Source organism: Amblyomma mixtum, chromosome 3, assembly GCF_055824585.1.
Source record: "Amblyomma mixtum isolate Tamu chromosome 3, ASM5582458v1, whole genome shotgun sequence".
Lineage (NCBI taxonomy): Eukaryota > Metazoa > Arthropoda > Arachnida > Ixodida > Ixodidae > Amblyomma > Amblyomma mixtum.
The window spans coordinates 110,920,148-110,940,312 of record NC_143014.1 but is presented as its reverse complement, the minus strand read 5'-3'; the positions used below and the strand labels follow the sequence as shown (position 1 = coordinate 110,940,312).

At 44.7% G+C, this 20,165-nt stretch overlaps 1 pseudogene across 1 annotated transcript in view; it reads left to right on the top strand.

The window, feature by feature from the left end:
• The window catches only part of LOC149351409 (synaptotagmin-15-like), a 254,495-nt pseudogene that overhangs the window by 220,439 nt on the left and 13,891 nt on the right, over positions 1 to 20,165 (top strand). The window contains exon 8 of the transcript XR_016290586.1: positions 11,176 to 11,358. The product of XR_016290586.1 is annotated as a synaptotagmin-15-like (transcript). The remainder of the gene's footprint in view (positions 1 to 11,175; positions 11,359 to 20,165) is intronic.

Here is a 20,165-nt window from a genome sequence, read left to right as displayed (position 1 = left end):
TTTGGCCGGCGTAATAGAAGACCACGTTGCGAGCGGCAGAGGGCTTCTGGCATACTTCTGGCACGCTTCTGCAAGTCGTCTCTTCGTGCAGCAGCGATGACTGCTACTCGCCGAGACTCGTCTGGCGGGGGAGGTAGCTGTTACGACTCATCTTGAGACCTGAGATGAAACGGAGGGAGATTCAACGTAGCGGCAATTTTGACGGGTCGTTTGACTTCAACTTGACCCCACGATGACCTCACGAAAAAGGGTGGCTTTCTGGGAAGTGGCCGACGAGGCTCTTCCCACACTCGGCTCGGCGAAAACGACCTCCCTTCGAGAAGCAACCGACCACAGGAGAAGAAAGGGTGTCCCTCGTCTTGAGAAAAAAACCCGGAACGAATCAGAGGAAGCCTGCGCACCTGCGGCTGTGACGTCAACACGACACAATGCTATAGGAATGCGGAATGCGGACTGCGGACTTAGGAATGCGGACTCGCCAGTTCCCACGTGCGGGCTCTAAGCAGGTGTCTTAATTGGCAGTGACGTGTGGTGGCGATCTTTTGTGCCACGATGAGTTACCGCCTAGTGAGGAGGCTCAACAGGTCTTCGACAATGGTGCTGGTGCCGATCTTTTGTGTCGCGATGGAATGTCGCCTGGTGCAGGGGCGGAGTCTTGGGCTATATAACCTGCGACCAAAGTGGGCACGAACGCTCTGGACCTACGGTAATAGGTTCATCCAGTGGCTCTGAGCCTTGGGTATCAGGCTCATCCAGACGCTCGACGCTATGAACTCTTAAATTTTGATTCCTTGTTCTTCTTTTTGTAAATAAGTGTCTCAGTTTCTTGCCATTAAATCTGCTTGTTTTTGTAATCTCTAACCATCTGAAGTTCAGACAGTTCCTTCATCCCGGACGAGCCCCCTTGGTGCAACAACAACTGACCACGCTACCTCGAGCCGCAACAACTGGTGGCAGCGGTGGGATCTGCTACCTTGCGTCCCAACAGTACCGAGAAATTCATTCACTTTGGTCACTATTTTCTCTATCTCTTTTATAAATAATTTTCCGGGGTCTAATTTATTGCTCGCTAATACCTAACCGCAAATGTGTGTTTGAAACTGCTTGCTTCTAGTTTTCAGAGCCCGTAACGTCTCCTCGCTTTGTTTTACTTCTCAGCATGACTGAAAAAAAAAAGGGAGCGGTAAAGCAGACTGAAAAACACAAAACAGAATATTCCATATCGTGCACAGCTTTGACGGTGGCAGCCAATGTTCTTAATTGAGCTAGTTGGTTATTCACTTGGAGCACTTTGACTAGCGTAATCGGACGAGGACAAGAAAAGACACACAATACAGACGCTTGTCTATCTTCTCTTGTCCTTGTCTAACTGCGCTAGTCAAGACGCTTCAATTCATTTCATGGTTGATCGGGATTTATTCGTTTAACGATCATAATGCACGGAAAATGCAGTATCATACAGCCTTTTGATGAAAATTCAACGTCAAATAATCTATCCTTTCTTTTCCTTTCTTCCTAAAAAGTAACCATTTCTATAGTTGGATACAAGTAAAAAAAAAGCCGGTTCTCCCTGTCAACGGACCCCCTTCCAGTCAATGGCATCGCCCGATTCTCATGAACCTGCTAGCGTGGGCAGCGTGACTATACAGGGAGTGGCATGGCAATGCAGAAAATGCAGGGGATATCCCCTTTCATCTTGCACTCCGTGCATTTTCAAGCCTTCAGGCTGGCGAGATACGGCCGACGCCACTGGCTGAAGGGGAGGTCCTTTGATGGGGAATGGCCGCCTTTTTCTTGATTTGTATCCAACTATAATTCCATGTCCCATTCGTTCTTTGCTACCTACTCTCTTTTCCTAATCCACCATTCTGTGAGACAGTTACCGATGCTCGCGGCCATTTCTCTTCCTTATTTAACTCTTCAACGAACCACAACTACTATTACTACTATACCGAATGCATCCGAATGCTCAGTACTTTTTCTGAGGACCTCGACATTTCGGTGGGCTGCAGAACTGGCGAAACCATCCTCTGCAACAGGACGACCTATGCAATTTCTTCGAGCATGTTCTGGCCACGTCGCCATGGCGGTTCATGCTTGTCCACCAAAACGGCCTTCTCACGGGCACGCGCTCCAAGCGTCACTGCTTTCGACACTCTTTAAGCAGCCAAAAGCATTTTGTTTGTTTGCTGACTTTGCTAGCCTTAATCTGGTTCCATCCGAGAGTGCAACAACCGTCTGAATTCGAGGCAGGGATCTGAGCGGAAGCGCAGCTCTAGCTCTATTTGTGCTTCGCTTTATTCTATCATCGCGCTGTCTTAGCGTGTATTACAATGCAATATGCGCTACGTATACGCTCACTTGACCTTTCTCCGGTGTAGAACATATTGCGGTCCACTTCATGCCGCACGGAAATGTGCTAAGCCCTGAACAGTATAATGGCGCCATCACACAACTTTTGAGCGTCCTTCACAGAGCCTAGTATACAGTTGGCGCACATATGGCACTGCTTATATATATACTCGAATTAAGGAAGTAATTACTCACTGGCATCCACCCGAGCGCGGCCTTACGGCCACAAAGTAAAGCTAACAGCTTCCTCAGAAACTTCGTGCTTAAAGCAAAATAGGTCCTGGTCCGGGGTTCGTACCCGGGACAACCCCTTCACCGGAACAGTGGCTCTACCAATTGAGCTAACCGGGAGGGCCAGCATACGGTAGTGGGAGAGCGAACTGATCGATAACTCGAAGTTGAAGTGGTGCTGGTCAAATGTTTTACGGGAATCCCCGAAGGTGGAATAGATTTGTAATCAGGGAGTACGTACGCATTGGCATCCACCCAAGCGCAGCCTTACGGCTTCAAAGGGAAGCTTTATATAAGCTTTATAGACTTTTATATAAGCAGCCAATATCTATCAGAGGCACTCTGCTAAGCAAACGCGGCTATTAGCGAGTTGACTGAGGCCTGTTCGATTCCGATTTTTGTTTTGTTTTGCTCCAGCTGCACCACGTTAGGTTGGTTACCACATTTTGCTCCCCGAACGACACGCTACAGACATTAGATTTCGTCCGTCGAAATTTATGCCTGCTGCAGACATGACCCAAAGTATTTGTTGTCGCACTGACGCTTAGGTTACGCGGCCAGACTGAATCCCTGTTAGCCCTCCACGTAGCTTCGATTCCTGAAGTTTCTGGGTGCGCCCAAACTCTATTCTATGGGCTTTTTAATTGCATCGAAAGCAATTTCCATGCTGTACAGTTGACAAGGGATCTGCGTGCGTGGTTAGTGGCGCTTACACCTACGCCAAAAAAACTCGTGTACATCTGTGCTTCACGCAAAGGAAAGCTGTCTTTCGTCAGAATCTTTACAAAACGTGATGGCAATCCTCACCCTAAATAGTTACTTCGCCATTTGGGACCATGGTACCGGAGTGCGCTGGCGAGTGAACGTTGATCTCATATACAGTCGTGGTACTGAAGAGGTTGTGCTGTGTTTTTTGTTTTGTGGCATAAGAAAGCAAAAAAAAAAAAGGATGTACAGAGTGGCCGAATATATTTCCAATGGCGCTCCCTGCGAAGCTGGCAAACCTGCTTGACAAGATTCTATAGTTGCACTAAGAAACTACAAAAATGAATGTTTGCATAAGATTTTGTTCTCAACGCTAGTAGTCGATAGTAACAAATTCAGGTGAGTTATGTTTATACATGTACATTCAAGTAACATTGTAATCTTAAGCAACCTCGATTGTAATGGAAATGCTATGCCTGCGTATATGTTTTCATCAGTTGTTGGCGAGGTTTGCGGGCATTTTTTTTTGTTGATCTCTAACTTAGGCTTGCCTTTAACACAACATTAAATGTAGTGCTGTGTTCGTGATATAAAATGATCATAGCACTGTAGGAAACGTCACTGGAAGCATTTAATCGTTTTCCTCTAGTAGCTGTAATTCTGTTCTCTCCATATTCTTGAAAAGTACAGCAATGTAATTTAGTTTGGTTTAGTTTAGTTTATAGGGTTTAACGTCCCAAAGTGACTCAGGCTATGAGGGACGCCGTAGTGGAGGGCTCCGGACATTTCGACCACTTGGGGTTTCTTTAGCGTGCACTGACATCGCACAGTACACGGGCCTCTAGAATTTCTCCTCCATAGAAATTTGACCGCCGCGGCGGGGCACGAACCCGCGCCTTTCGGGTCAGCAGGCAATGTAATTTGCCATCATACTAAAGAAGGTAATTCTGCATTTCATTGGCATAGGTTTTCTCCTAGGAGAATGGAAAACTAAGAACGGGATTTTGCTCCATAAATCAACAGACGAACAATAGCCATTTGACTGCTGGTTTATATCGACGATTTTCATAGTGTGTAAAATTTCAGATTGAATAATTTCCTAATTTCTGGCTGACACCAAGAACCAATTTGTTTGTTTTTCGCAAAGCCACGACATACTTTCTTCCCGAGAAGCTCAATTCTCGTCATCCATGCATACATAACACTGCGTTATTGATTGTGCATATTTTTAGATTTCTATTAGCGTGAGACGAAACGTGCTGTTAAACAATGCTCTCTAGATACTGTCACCTAAATGCTGAATATAAATTGCTTATTTGACTTTCTATCTGAATTCCTTTCTATGTGTCCACAATTCGTTTCCCTTACAACGAAGTGACAGGCTATGTTGAGTGTGGTGTACCACAAGGCTCTGTAATTTGTCTCTGCCTTATCTGGCCCGCATAAACGATCGATCATCGTCTGTCTCCCCCATGCCCATCTTTTCGCTGGTATCTGCGAAATTTTTGAGAAATTTGGCTAATAACTCAAAGCTCCCTCGATGTTCCTGACGCTGTATCGGAATAGTGTGAAGTCTGGAAATAAAAAGCATGAATTTTTGCGTCTGACGAGTTCTACTTTTAAAATACTGGTTCACTGCCTTTGTTATGCACTGTTTCGTCAGAGGACCCAAACCTCGAAGGTTTACTATTACACCATGTAGTCGGGCACTTACAACACTCCGGAACTTTTTAAGGTCCAGAGGGTTGAGGGCAATAGTTCATTTCACACTCGAGTAACATGGATCTTCAGGTGTGGCGTGGATGCCAGACTACCCGGCCCAACAGCAAACCCTCTGAACAGGGTACTTTTTCTCAGGCGTGTTCCTTTAGGTTTTTTGGTGCTGTACCTCAGCACTGACATCGCTAACAGTTTAATACAAACGGTTCATAGCATATAGGTTGTAAATGCTGTTTATCGAGTGTTATCGCTTATCGAGGGCCTCCTCCAGTGCAACGCGTTTACGTCCGCCCTTTCCTTTATAGTACACCGTTGTATGAAACACTAACACGCACCAAACTACAGTATGCCGCATCTGTTTGAAGTACTGACACAGGAACTTTAATGCACTCACTGATACTATCCCAAAACAAGTTCCTTTGTTTCTCGTCAAGCAGTCCTTGAAGAAGGAAATACTTTTGAAACTTGTAACTTAGGTTTGTTCTAGTTTTTGCGCATACACCATTGCACCAAATGGTATTTGGTAATTTTTAACTGCATGAAATCTGTTATTTTAGACTCTTTAGTTTTCCATAACCACACGCCTATGGCTGTAGCTATAGTTCATGGTACTGCGGCCCCTACAAGATAGCTTGGCAGTGATAGCGTGTGCTTGACTTGATATTTCTTGGTTTATAGAAAGCCTTTGACTGCGTGTCCCACACCAAGTTAGTTCATAAAATCTGCAGTATCTAGGCAACTACAACGTTACAGAATGCTTAAAAGCATGGTTTCAGGCCGTCGTCAGTTTTTCTATTGTGAAGAACAATTCAGATCTAGTCGACGTACTATCCGGATCCGAGTACCGCAAGATACAGTTCTCGCACTGATCCTTTTTCTCCGGTAATGACATAGCGCGCAGCCTCGACTCAATCGTTGGGGTGTTTGTTGACCATTGTATCATATACAAAGAAGTTAATAGCCACCAAGATTAGGTTGCATTGCAGAACGCACTTTCGTCGACTGATAACTGGTGTTAGAAATGGCAAATGCAGAAACCGCAGTTACAGAAACCGTCAAGCGCAAAACCCTTCGCCCTTGAAATGTGCCCGTTATTCACGTGGGATCAGTGGTAATTTCTTGACAAACAGCGCCTCGTATTTAGATAAGCTATTGTAGAGCAGGCAGATCGTCTATTTAGAAATATAGGCTAGATGCCTGGTAAGCACTGCACTGTCATGGTCCAGCAATGTGTTCCACTAGAGCGCCAAACCCTACATTTCCTATAGTGTCCCTGTATTGCTGTCCCCAAAAAAACTCACGTAATGACTCCTAGCGTCTCTTCTGTCTCGTTAGAGAGCAAACAACCATGTAGCATGGCTCTTACGATATATTTTTTACAGAACGACCGACAAACACGCCTGATTATGCCGGAGAACCACTCACGCAACGCAGCAAACGGCGAGGTACTGCGCTCGCCGACACTGCGCCGACGGCACCGCTAGTTCGCGGTGCCGTCGCAGTGAGCTTTCGATTTCGTGACAATTGCAAAAACCAATGCACATTTTTTTTTTGTCGCAATGTCTGTACCTAAAACGCCTTCATATAGGAGCGCTATTTACTTTCCCTACATTCATAATAAAAAAGAAAACTTCTGTTCGCGCCCAATTACCAGAGCAACTTCACTGGTTAAAACTTATATGCACTAAACAGTGCGTGGCCAGTACTGCAGCATCGGGTGAACATGCGTCGCATGCAAATTCGCGCCCAAATTAAACATTCCTGAGGGAATATCAATTAGCCCATCTACGGAATCTTTAGACTTTCTTTAATGGATGTTCTTTATTGTAGTTCGCCATGTGCAGTGGCTGCCACGCTTTTGCATTCTTGAAGAACCTGTGTCGAGGATTTTCCTCCATATATATGGCTACAATAAAACTGTGACCTTAACTGCGTATAGACAACTTAACCTATCTCTGTTTACGCTGCGGAATACTTCGATTTTGTCTCTCCGAAAAGTTGCTACATCATTCTTATTGGTGCAACGAACTAAGTTTTATTCTTGGCTTTGTCACGCACCATCATGCATGGCTAACGCTTTTGTGTTTTTATCACCCACACCTGCAAACTGAATCAACCTTCCTGGGCCGATAATCATACTGAATTCACCAAAGGTTTTAAGGATGGCATATCGTACTGGAACCAGTGGACCATATGTGTGTTAATTACTCTCACACAAACTGCTCTTCCTAAGAAACAAGCCAAGATAAACTATACGTCAGTTTTAGAGCACAGGGCTGCCACATATATCGCCGAAAAAGGTCGGCAGTTGTATGGAAACAGTATTGATAAAAAAAGAAATTGAGAATTTTGTTCCGAACTTAGCGCCGAAAAAAGTCCGCCGAATTTTCACAGTATAAAAGCCCAAAAGTCCAACTCCTATATCTAGCTAATACTGTCTAGCTAGGGACTTCCCTGGAACACCCCCTCCCCCTTTTTTTTTCTTCTAATGCAAAACCACCTGCTCTTCCTGGGGTTGTCTGCATTCTATTGCGCCATTCATTTTGCACAACTTTCATTATTTTACTGAAATGTACCGTTATGTTTTCTTTCTTTTGTGCGGCGTTAGTCTAGCGCTTGTTGGAGACCGCTCCTCAGTGGAGCCTTGTCCCTACGGACAAGAATTAAAAGGGGAAGAGATGACGTAGGGTGCCGCGGTTTTAGATTGTAGATCAGCTCTACAAATAATTCTGCACTCGGATACAGTAGTTTGCGCAACACGAACCGCGATTCCATGAATGCAACATTAGCGCTTCGCATGAACTTTCTATGGCTTCTCATTGATGTGAACGAGAGGTATGCATTGGAAGAGCGCATTGCATTATTGCACCAGACAGAGACAGATCTAGAAGGGTTATCCGCCTCGTGCGCTGCACGCAAGCGGCTGGCGCAATCGCACCGAGGGAGCGAGGGGAGTTGTGCGTGGACGGGCGCGCATCCTCTCCGCTTTTCACGGCCGCCGCCGAGTCGCCCGACAAGTGGCACGAGGGGCGCTGCCACCCACGCATCACATTACCGCGTTGAGCAGGAAAATTCGATTCGTTGCTGTCACGTTCATGTGGACGCGTCTACGAGAGCTCTAGAAAAACTAAATTTTCTTGTCGCCTATTGAGTCACAAATGAGCTGCGTCGGTTGCACGGACAGGCGCGGAGTGCGCTGTTCAATATTCCACTTAAAGTGCACTCCTAGTCCACGCTGAAAAATGTTTTCTTTATTTTCTGTTTCGTGGCTTCGTCGATTCGTTCACTACTAGTGCCGGCTTGTACGCACACGCAGAGGGTAAACAATTAATAAAAGGATTCTAGCGCCAAGACGTACAACACACAAGAAAGATGACAACACGTTTTTTTTTATTATGTTGTAGTAGTAGTAGTATGTTTATTTAGCCATGTTATGTACAATATGCTTTCGAGGTGAGGCTAAAGGAGGAAGAACAAGCATGCCTCCTGATTTCGCAATGTGCAGTTGTTTCAGAAGCGAAAGCTCGCCTTCTCTACGCAAGCCAGCTGAAGGATGCGTGTGCTGCAGGCTAGATTGCCTGCGCCATGGAAGAGTTCAGGGCCATTGGGTTTGTGCATGAACTGGGCACACGCTCCGCTCCCTCCTCTCTCTCGTAATGTACCGCTGTTATCGCACTAGACTCTTGCGTAACTTCTACCGTGCAGTGGCAGCTCATTCCTGAACTATAATTAGTCAGTGCTGCAAAGTTTCTTGCCGATAGGAACTCATGGCGACTGAAGAAGAAAAAATGTACTTTATGTATTGAGCTGTAATGCAGCGCAGTTAGCGGGGAAGTTTTAGAGGGAGTTAGTAAAATTTTAATAAGCACATCACGCCAGATGTAGGAGAGATTGAGGATGGCTATAAACTTAGTATCGAGCTTTTCCCGTGCGCCTTATAGTCGTATAGTTAATAGGTCGAAGTTTTTTCTTTGTTACTGCCACCCGTTTGCTTGTGCACATTTTTTATGGGCAGGTGCAGTAAAATGAGGCGTTTTATGACTACGTCTCGCCAATTTCCTCGCGCGAATGCGAGTTCAAGGCAAACTGCCTTTGTGCAGCAAGAAAACTTTTTCGCTAGAGAAACTTCTGTAAACAAAAAAAAAAGAAGACCATCTGCTGCAGCGTATAGTTAAGGACTCAAAGCGCTGGTGGAAACCATTGTGCTTTAATGGCCTTCCCCCGTTTTGTTTTTCCCCATAGATGGCACGAGCACCTTTACTATAGATGGCTAGCATGCACTGGCATTCAATATGATAGCTCACAAAAATTACTCTGTAATACTGACGCCCTTCTGAACAGAGGTAATAAAGTTAATTGCTTCACTGAATTTAATCCACTGCTCCGTAGTTCCTGTTATTTTCATGGCAAGCAACTCAGCTCGGTATTGCCGATGCCCCCCTCAGGCCTAAACTCTGGGTTCGAAGCTGCGGCCACAAGGAGATTATCGGTGGTAACCTCCAAGTAAAAGGCCGTTTGCCGTATGCGACGTCGAGTCCTATGCTCCCTACTTGAATTCGAGACATATCATGCAATTGCAATGCCTGTAAATGCACGCAAACTAAACCAGACATTTTATTGCCTTGAGCCGAGTACTGGAACAAAGACGCAAAGCTGCTAACGACGCGCTTCGTCCAAACAACTTTGGATTTTGCAAACAGACCTATAACACCTTTAAGGCCATTTTAAACGGACGGCTCAGCCACCTAGAACAAAATGGTTTTACTTTTTCGCGCCTTTTCTACACTTAAGAAAGCCGCCTTGACTAGGCAATACAACTGCCAGTGCGAGCTTAGTACCGCAAGAAAAAAAAATGCGCCGCAGGACCGGCACTATGTTGGCTTAGCAATCACTGCCACAGAAACGGGCTAATATTCATCACAGATGCACGTCAGTCAGGATTAAGTTAAAGATTGAATATATGGCTGCTGTTGCCTCCTGAAAGGGCAGAATTTGCTCGCCAGTCCTACTGTGCCTTTTTTCTGAACAGTTATTTGTGCTCCAGCCGCAGTTAGTTTTATTTCAGAAATCTTTTACAAAACAGCAGCGCACAATTTTCCCACATAAAGCGCTTCCAATGTTGCCCTTAAAAGCGAACTGCTGGCGGATGGCGAGTTTTATCGTGTAAGAACAGGAAACTACTAGTCTTTATATTGTTGTTTAGAAAACTAGCTATGAAGTATTTGGAATGCGCATTATTCGTGTTATAAGCGGAATCAATTTCAGCATACGAGCCGCCTTCTGTCAAAAAGAGCTAAGCTACAGACGGCTTGACGTGAACTAAATGCGAAAGCATCAGTGCACTCAAATCGCACTCTCCTAACTACTACGCAGCACGCTTTGAAAAAAGTAACCCTACGGGATTCGGCTTTCCAATGCCTGAGGTTTTTACAAGATATGCGAGCGTGAGCAGTCTCATTACCCAGCAATTCTGGACAAAATCATTTTTGAGCGGGAAACATTTTATGAACGCAGTTTTTTTCATATAATGAAAGACTTCACTATAATAATGAGTATATACGCAGGTATATTAACGTATATTAACGTATATTAGGTATATTAACGTAAGGTATATATGAGTATATTAACGTTTTTGCTGTCGTCAAAAGCGCTCCCCATTGGTTTTCTATGGGAGTTTTGACTGTTCGGTGTGATCGATGGGAACACTTTAAGGAACGATTTTGCTACATATCAGAAGGATGGACAATTGCTTTGAATATTTTCGTAAAAGCATCTTACAGTTTTCCAATTTTCAAATTTTTTATCCGAAACTGTTGGACGTGTCTTTGCCGCTGTAGTTATTGCATTTGCATTGTTTTTCTATTGAGATAAGAATGGATGAAGCTGATCACTTTTATATTTCGACTAAGGATGTATGTCTTAAAAAACTGATTGTGCTATACGGGAATGAAAACTTCTCGCATGAGAGGAAAAAAAGTGCAAGATCGGTTCGTCAGCGCGTTTAGTTCATTTTTTCTGCTAGTAAAATAAGTTTTGCATTTATGTATTGCTTGAGACGAACCAGCGAATCCGCGCTTTGTTAGACTGACGCGTGCCGTGTACTATCAGACCTGCAGACGACGCGGTTGGTTAGTCGGTGCCTTGAATTGATGTCTTGTTTTTCGCCAGACACGCAGGTGAAGGTGACTTTCCTCCTGGAGAACAAAGCGGTCAAGAGCAAGAAGACGTCCGTGTGCAAACGCACGTCAGAACCCAAATTCATGGAATCGTTCGCGTTCCGCCTGACCCCTGCAGGACTGAGTGCAGCCAGCGTCATCCTCAAGCTCACCTGCCTGGCGCCACCTTACAAAGGTCAGCGCGCTTTTCACCTGGACTGAGTGAAACCTCAACGCCACGCGCTGAACAATTGTCTGCGGCGTCCGCGGCAGGACAATCAGGCGAATTTGACAATGAGCGAGTTAGCAAACAGAGGGGCGTCCCATGATCGGGATCGCATGCCACCAACCGGGATCTTTGCATTACAGCGCACGCGGTGGGACCACCAGATAATAAGCATGGAATATTCACAAAGGGCAGCCAGGATTTCTCTGGAGATATATAGAAGTGAGAGCAGGCAGGATGTTAATTTTGTTTCAGCTACTTTTGCCCTTTCAGACAAGCATTATTTTCTACTATCAAGAAAAATCTGAAGATGTGTGTGAGTACATTTAGAATTCCTGTTTCACAAAAACAGCCTGGCTGTATCAAAATCTTTATGGATCCACGCACGCCGCACACTTCCATGCTAGCGGCAAAACAGTCTTACTCGTACATAAAGTGCATTTATGAACAATTTATCATTTTTCCTATAATCCGAAACTGTTTCAGCTAAGAAACTTCAGCTACAGTGTAATTTAATAAAACGGTGCACCACGTCAGAGAACGAAGTTGCAGCACCAGACAGCACCACCCAGGTGCGCCGCAGAACTTCGCGACGTCTATCTTTATGTTTTGTTTTGCAAAAACGGCCCTTTTTTCTAGTGACGAAGTAACCTTGGCATTTTGTCCAGCAGGGATTTGAAACAAAGCCGGCATCACTGACTTCGTGAAGAAAACTCTGGACGCTTAGAAAAATGTTTTTAAAAGTCAAGTGCGCAGTCTTAGACCCTGTACCGGAAAGGGTTGAGCGCTCTTTGGGATCATTTCTTTTGTCTTATTGACTAGTCGACTGTGGAATGTAGCTACCTATATATAAAAGGGCCTATCTATAAAAGGGGTGTGTGAAAGAACTGGAAAATTATAGAGTGGTTACCTTACTGTTTCTTACTCGCAAGATTTTTGTTAGGAAAAGCGTTGATACAGACTGCGGTCTACCAAGGAAACGGGCTGGAATAGTGATAAGGTAGACTTAAAAGTAATATGAAAAAAAAAAACTAAAGTAACGTTCAGCTTTCTGGGAGCGAAGCAACGGCTTACGATAGGCAGTAAGGTATTGAAAATAGGTAGTGAGTGCATCTTATTGAGCCGGGTTGTGACAGCAGATTCAGAACATGAGGAATAAATTACCAGATTAATAATAATAGGCTTACATGCATTTGTAAGTTACTTAGATGCCAAGAACAGCAGCGTACCATTTACCTCTCAAGAAAAAAATGTGACAATAACGTCCGGCTATGGGTCCTAAACTTAGAGACTAATGAAACAACTTGAAGATGCGTTAATAAGGAAGAGCAGCGTGGATATCTTGTTAATGATATTCTAGCGGAAAGAAAAAGAACGAAATGAACCTGGCCAGGCAACCGATTGTCTGTTAGGGCAACACAGTGCATTCCAAAGAAAGGGGAACGCAGTCCAATGCGGCAGGCTGGTAAAGGTGGTAAAAAGAAGAGATTAAGAAATTAGCTGGGATGGGGGACGGCCGCGGCTGACTCAGGGCAGGGCTAATTGTAGACCGATGAGAGAGGCCTTCGCGCTGCAGTGAACGTAGCATGAATAATGATGATGACAACGGCGATATCTTTTTTCATTAAAGCCAGTTGCAAGCAGATGTTTCGTATATGTATGTCCCTACACAGTTTAGGTGAACTATACATGCAGCCATGGCGGGCTGTTAGCTGAGGCGTTCGGCAAGTGAGCACGAGTTTGTGGTTTCAGTCCCGGCCACGGCGCCAAATTTGATGGAGATAAAATGCGAAAGCGCCTTTGCACGAAGATTTCAGCGCATGTTCAACAACTCGAGGTGGCTGAAATTAATCCGAAGCACTCCGACGTGGCGTTCTTTGTAGCCCAGGCTGTTCCTCCGGCACCAAAAAATCCGCTACTACGAATGATGCCCTCTATTTTGTTCGATTATGTAGTACGCACAAAGTGTGATACCCTGTTTATGAATCGGTGTTCCCATGGATAATAATTCCTGACGCTGCTGGATTTTCTCAATAAATAACAGTTGTACAAACAGACCAGTCAGGCATATTTAATTGAGCATTCCTCGCTTCGTGACAGCAGACTGGTAGGACTGAGAGAGAGAGAGAGAGAGAGAGAGAGAGAGAAAGGAATTTTAATGAGGAAAAGGTGGAGAGGTCGGCCGGTGGCAACATGGACTCTGGTTACGGGCAGAAGCAAGAGACGTAACCAGAGTATCGCTGAAGTTAGGCATGTGAAGGTTTACTTGGCGCAAGGCTCTGTGAAAATAAACAGTTTAGGCTAATAAATGTGGCACTCGTATGGCAACTTTAGCTTATTTCGATCGATTCACGAAGTAAGTGCCTCCGTAGCGCTTCATTTTTTCGGTTTTCACTTCTTAAAACATAGTAATGTGGAAAAAAGGAAGACAGTTGTCTCCTACAAGAACTCAAGGATGTTTACTTATCTCCTGTGAAAGAAAACTGGATGCTTATTTTATTATCATTCAGCGTTCTGAGCTCATCAAATGCATCCAGAACTACACTTTATGTTTTCATGTTTAAATGCCAGGGACAACACTCCTAAGGCGGTATGATTCTCGGGAAATGAAAAGAGTTCTTTCAAGAAAAGTGGATCGGGAATTTTTCATTCTACGGCTAATCTAGGCCCTTGCACAAGACTAGCTCTCAAGAAATTGAATGCACTATTTCCGTTTTTTTTTAGACCGCTTAGGTTGTGAAGCATAGCGCGAAAAAAAAAGCATACCAGTGTAAGCATCTGCAGCTTGTCGAGTTCCTTTAATAAAATAAAGTCACAATAAAAAACAGGGAATGGGAATTGGGGGCCTTTAAATTAAAGAGCGCCGCGCAGTGAAATAAAAACAAAACGTGTGCCATGTTATCAGACAGTTCAAAGATTGTTAAATGTTCTCGAAGTTCTGTGGCATATGAATTATTCGCTCGATGCGCTTGCGAAACCTTAAATAGAAATGTAGCAATCCCCGGGGGGGAACAAGCTTGCAATTTATGTTGCCAACTCTCGCTGACGCAAAAACAGTTCGTTTCCAACAGTTTGCAACGTGTTAGACTCACGTACAGTCGGCAGCGAAAATTCACGGGATGCAGATGTGCGGGAAAGAAATTAGAGGGGACACTTGAGCTCCTCCTTAAGGGTATGATGCGATAGTGTATTGGGTTAATTCCCATATACCCAGAAGCTCCTTCTTTACTTTACATTCATAGATCCCTGGGAGTCATCAGGGAGGTGAGTCATAAAATGCGCTGATTGGTCGAGACAGTGAAGTCAAAGGGTCAAGTGACATGACCGGAGCGCTTATTGGGCAACGAAGTGTGTGACGTCGAGAGAGTACGCGACAGGTCGAGTTGGCAGGTGCGTTGGCAGTTGGCAGACGCGCTGGTTGGCTTGGTTGTGTGCAGACGTGTCTAGACAGCTCAGCGTATCAGGTTGGCACGGAACCAGAATCAACGACACGTGTGTCTACCGTCGTGGGAAACCCCCCCAAGCGGAGAGGGCGACCACGGAAGAATGTTGCTGAAGATGGTGTATCTGCGGTTGCACAGGCTCAGCGCATGCGGCGAGTAGTAGTGACGGAGGAGGAGTAGCAGGCAGAGTGGACTTCAGACTCTAATGCTATTGCATTCTCAACATGTAATGTAATAATGTTTCTTCTTATTTTATCATTTATTAATTCGCATATATAACTTCCTCCCCTTCCTATTTAAGCGCTGTTTTCACTGAAAATACCAAAAAGTTGCGTATGATGTTCTAATACAATGCTGCCTCATTAGCCGACTGTGCGCAGAAAGGACAGACGAGTGATGTTAAGAGAATTCATAACAGGTGAGCATTGCGACTACGTCCGTCGGTAGCTTCAGTTTTCTGGACGTGCTACAAAGTTATGGGACAATCGCCAATTCTCAGGAGTGGAAGCTTGCATCAAACGCTGGCGAAACAAATTCGAGAGTTTCTCGATGTGCCGATCTGCTTGTCTGACCTATGCATTGTATGGAGACATATGCAAAAGCCTACTCTTTTCAGTGTAGCTGCAATATCCCACCTGAGTACGACATACTGTGGAAGCTCATGTAGAACTGTTTATTTAAGTTACGTAAATTGCGTTTACCAGTTTTTTTATTGTTCTTTTTTGCGCTGCAACACAATGCTTTCACCCAAGAATTTCTTCTGAGTGATTATAGATTAACTCATTCTCCGACAGATAAAGCTGGGTTTCGCTTATCGCAATGATGATGATGATGATTTCCTCAGGCTTAATGGCACATACCCACGGCGGGGGATTGGCCAGGGTGCATAGCGCAGTGCTTTCCCGGCTCTGATTTTTTTTCTTCAATGAAACCATGAGCTTGCTAAATTTGTTCCACACAGCATCCAAGTTTGCTTTGCTATGTTTGGATGCTCACGAGGATGCTTCTTGTGTTCTGAAGAAGACGACAGCTATGTTCTTGAATTTTCAGAAAACTTTTATCGGAAGGACGGAAGGGAAAAAAAACTTTATTTGGGCCGGCACTAAAACCCAGTGAAGAAGAGCGCTTGCGCCGCCAAGGCCCGCTGTTAATCTGCCGAGCCCGAGTGAAGGCAAGCACTCCAGAAAGGAGAGGGAGGGAAATAATCCGAGGGCACTTAAGTCTGCTTGCGTGGAGGAATGCGAAATTATGTCTTTGATCGTGATTTTTTTTTCTGTCTTATAACGCGGAGTGTGGAATTTTGTTATTTCCGGTTGCGACTTTCTACACCAGTTCGAAATTTACCGACGTACTACACCACTCTGACATTATCGGTTACATCATACGACAACACTTCGATAATTCTGGTTGCGACATTGTACACTTCGTCATTTCCAGTTACGGCATACTACACCACTTCGGCATTCCAGTTACGACATACTACTCCACTTCATCATTTCTGGTTACGTCACAATATAATACGAAAATTGGTTTTTGGGGAAAGGAAAAGGGCGCAGTAGCTTTGACATCTCGACATCTCGGTGAATACCTCAACCGCGCCTTAAAGCATGAAACCGAAGGTGCATATGTCCGATTGGTCCTAAACCTTGTCACAAGCAAGCCTCCAACTTGACTAAAACATGTAAGCTATATGCAAACAGAACTGCTATGACACCACCCGGAACGCTGTACGACGAACGGTTGCTCAAAATTTTGATGCTAATGTAGTCGGCAATACTGCCACCACATTAACGTTAGCCAGTGATGCCATCGCTGGGATTTCATCTACACCTTCATGGATTAGGGGGTGGTGATTGGGGTATGTTCCTAAAATCGACGTTTAGCTTACTTGCCACGTGGCCTGAACTCTTTGAAATCATCTGTCACATGGCTTGATATGACGTCACATTAAATCGTTGTAACGTGATTGAATATGACGTTGACCCGTGACGTCACATGATGACGTTTACTGCGGACAAATCACCTTGAACTGAGCCATATAATGCTTTCGCATTAATAAGGAGAGGTAGTGGCAGTGTTACATGAGCAGAAAATGTTTGGGATTTCTCTGTCAAGCAGCGCAATGCAATAAGCCAGGCGCCCCGACGGTCGCTGTCTATAGTGGGCTGCGCCTGAAAAAGTGTGCCTTGTAGGAGTTCAAGGAACGTGGACTCCCTGTTTGGAGTCAGTTCGCCTCAGAAGGGTAAAGTACGTGGAGCACTGAAGTTTAATTAGGGGCGCTGTCACTTGTCTATTTGTAATGTATATTTATTTTTTTATATATTTTTACGTCAGCGCTCCGCTTTCAAATACAAAGTGAAAAATAAGATCGAGGTATAGAAGCTTTGCTATGCTGCACCTTTTTCGGTCCATTTTTTTATTTCTTACCGCTGTCCTTTCTAAGGAAAAGGGTGTGATGAAGGAGCCCAAGACACCAAGAGCACCAATGTTTAGATGTAAAATACAAAACCTTTCACTTAAGTGAAAAGAAAACTCAACTGGGATTAGCCCATCATGATCGCGCAAGTATTCATGTCAGGTCCTCGCCATATTAATGCGTTAGTATTAGAAGGGTGTGTGCAAGCGTAAATAGAGACCACTGTCTGTCAGAAGCCAGTGGCAACCTGCCCACCGGGCTACAAACGAACTTAAGTATACTATCTATGCGCACTTAGTATACTACCTCGGATATAGCGACATTTCGTGTGTTAACCTCGAATATAACGAACCTTAATATGCCACCTCGAATGTAAAGAACTTAGTATGTTGACCTCGGATGTAACGAACCTAAGCGTACCACCTCAGATGTAATGAACTTTAGTGTGTAAACCTCGGATATAACGAACATTTGACTGCTAACACATTCAAACGCTGCACTGAGGATCGCCTAAGAGTTTTTATTTCATTTTCCCGTCTTTAATTTTTCTCCCCCTTATTCGCATTGCATGAAGCCGTGCTATCTGTCGTTCGCTTTCTAGAATAAACGAAAAGGAAATGAATACGAAATGAAAGAAGGGAGAGAGCTGAGGTAACGTGTTCGTGGGACAAGGCATTGTTGGTTGCCATGAGGATTGCCTGGATGTCCACTGCTCTTAATAAAAGTGCCGCTCCGAGCCAGTTGGGGCGTTGACGTGATTGATCTGCGCTCGGCTGAAAGAGAGAAGTGCGGACGAGAGACTTCGTAAGCGCTCTGCTCTCAAGCATTCTTCTGGGCTAGTTGGTGTGATTCTATTTGTGGGGGCCAGATTGAACATTGGTACATAGGGATACACATAGCAATATGTTATCTGTGTCTCCCTATATCCCAATAATAAATCTCAACCCCACAAACCTCCGCTCACGTTTGCTTGTCTTTATGAAGGGACTGCTCCCCGAGCCTACTGAGAATGCGAGTTCTAGGAATGCCAGCTGTATTCTAGGCGAAGCTATGGGCGTCACAGTAAAAGCACTCACGACCTTAGCAATCTGTCCCAGCCGTACCCATTTACTGCTCAATACGTTTACCGACGCTGTCGCCAACAAACCGATTTTCTCGGGACGGCCACAGCTTAGTCGCGCAATTGCTGGCATAACATTAAATAAAACAACAGACCATCAGTAAGAGGAGCTACATAACACAAAGCGTGGGTGCCTCAGGTGTTTGGGAGCGGTGCATATATATATATATATATATATATATATATATATATATATATATATATATATATATATATATATATATGACAGAAGCCAACAGCCACAGAAACCAAGGGGCACCGGGGATTTTTATTTATTTATTTATTTATTTTGTGGTGTTGATCAATAAAATAAATAAATAAAAAAATCTCCTCTGCCCCTTGGTTTCTGTGGCTGTTGGCTTCTGTCATATTTATAACGAGCCCCTCATTCCCCTTCCCTTGTTTGCTTAATTGCTTAGCGATGGCCTCGGTTCTGGCAGCCTTGACGCCATAGGAAGCATAAGAGGGTTCTCACTCAGCTTCCACCCTCTCCGTTCAATGACGTTCTACGTCACACCTGCGGTAACTCAAGACGTTCCACGTCCGCCGCTCATGAACTTGGGTGGCGCTGATGAACACTCTCAAGGTTAGGTTACTTGTAAACATAAATACCCCCGAAAGCAGAAGATTTGACAGCCGTCGCCGTAGCTCAGAGGTAGAGCACCGGACGCGTAATTCGGAGGTCGTGGGTTCGGACGCCACCGGCGGCATGTGGTTGTTTTTTGTTCTGCTTTTCTAATCAATTAGCTTTAAACGATAACATATTCACTAATATTCTAAATTGATCAACACCACAAAATAAATAAATAAAAAAAAAAAATCCCCTGTGCCCCTTGGTTTCTGTGGCTGTTGGCTTCTGTCATATTTATAACGAGCCCCTCATTCCCCTTCCCTTGTTTGCTTAATTGCTTAGCGAGGGCCTCGGTTCTGGCAGCCTTGACGCCATAGGAAGCATAAGAGGGTTCTCACTCAGCTTCCACCCTCTCCGTTCAATGACGTTCTACGTCACACCTGCGGTAACTCAGGACGTTCCACGTCCGCCGCTCATGAACTTGGGTGGCGCTGATGAACACTCTCAAGGTTAGGTTACTTGTAAACATAAATACCACCGAAAGCAGAAGATTTGACAGCCGTCGCCGTAGCTCAGAGGTAGAGCACCGGACGCGTAATTCGGAGGTCGTGGGTTCGGATCCCACCGGCGGCATGTGGTTGTTTTTTCTTCTGCTTTTCTAATCAATTAGCTTTAAACGATAACATATTCAATAATATTCTAAATTGATCAACACCACAAAATAAATAAATAAATAAATAAAAAAATCCCCTGTGCCCCTTGGTTTCTGTGGCTGTTGGCTTCTGTCATATTTATAACGAGCCCCTCATTCCCCTTCCCTTGTTTGCTTAATTGCTTAGCGAGGGCCTCGGTTCTGGCAGCCTTGACGCCATAGGAAGCATAAGAGGGTTCTCACTCAGCTTCCACCCTCTCCGTTCAATGACGTTCTACGTCACACCTGCGGTAACTCAGGACGTTCCACGTCCGCCGCTCATGAACTTGGGTGGCGCTGATGAACACTCTCAAGGTTAGGTTACTTGTAAACATAAATACCCCCGAAAGCAGAAGATTTGACAGCCGTCGCCGTAGCTCAGAGGTAGAGCACCGGACGCGTAATTCAGAGGTCGTGGGTTCGGATCCCACCGGCGGCATGTGGTTGTTTTTTCTTCTGCTTTTCTAATCAATTAGTTTTAAACGATAACATATTCACTAATATTCTAAATTGATCAACACCACAAAATAAATAAA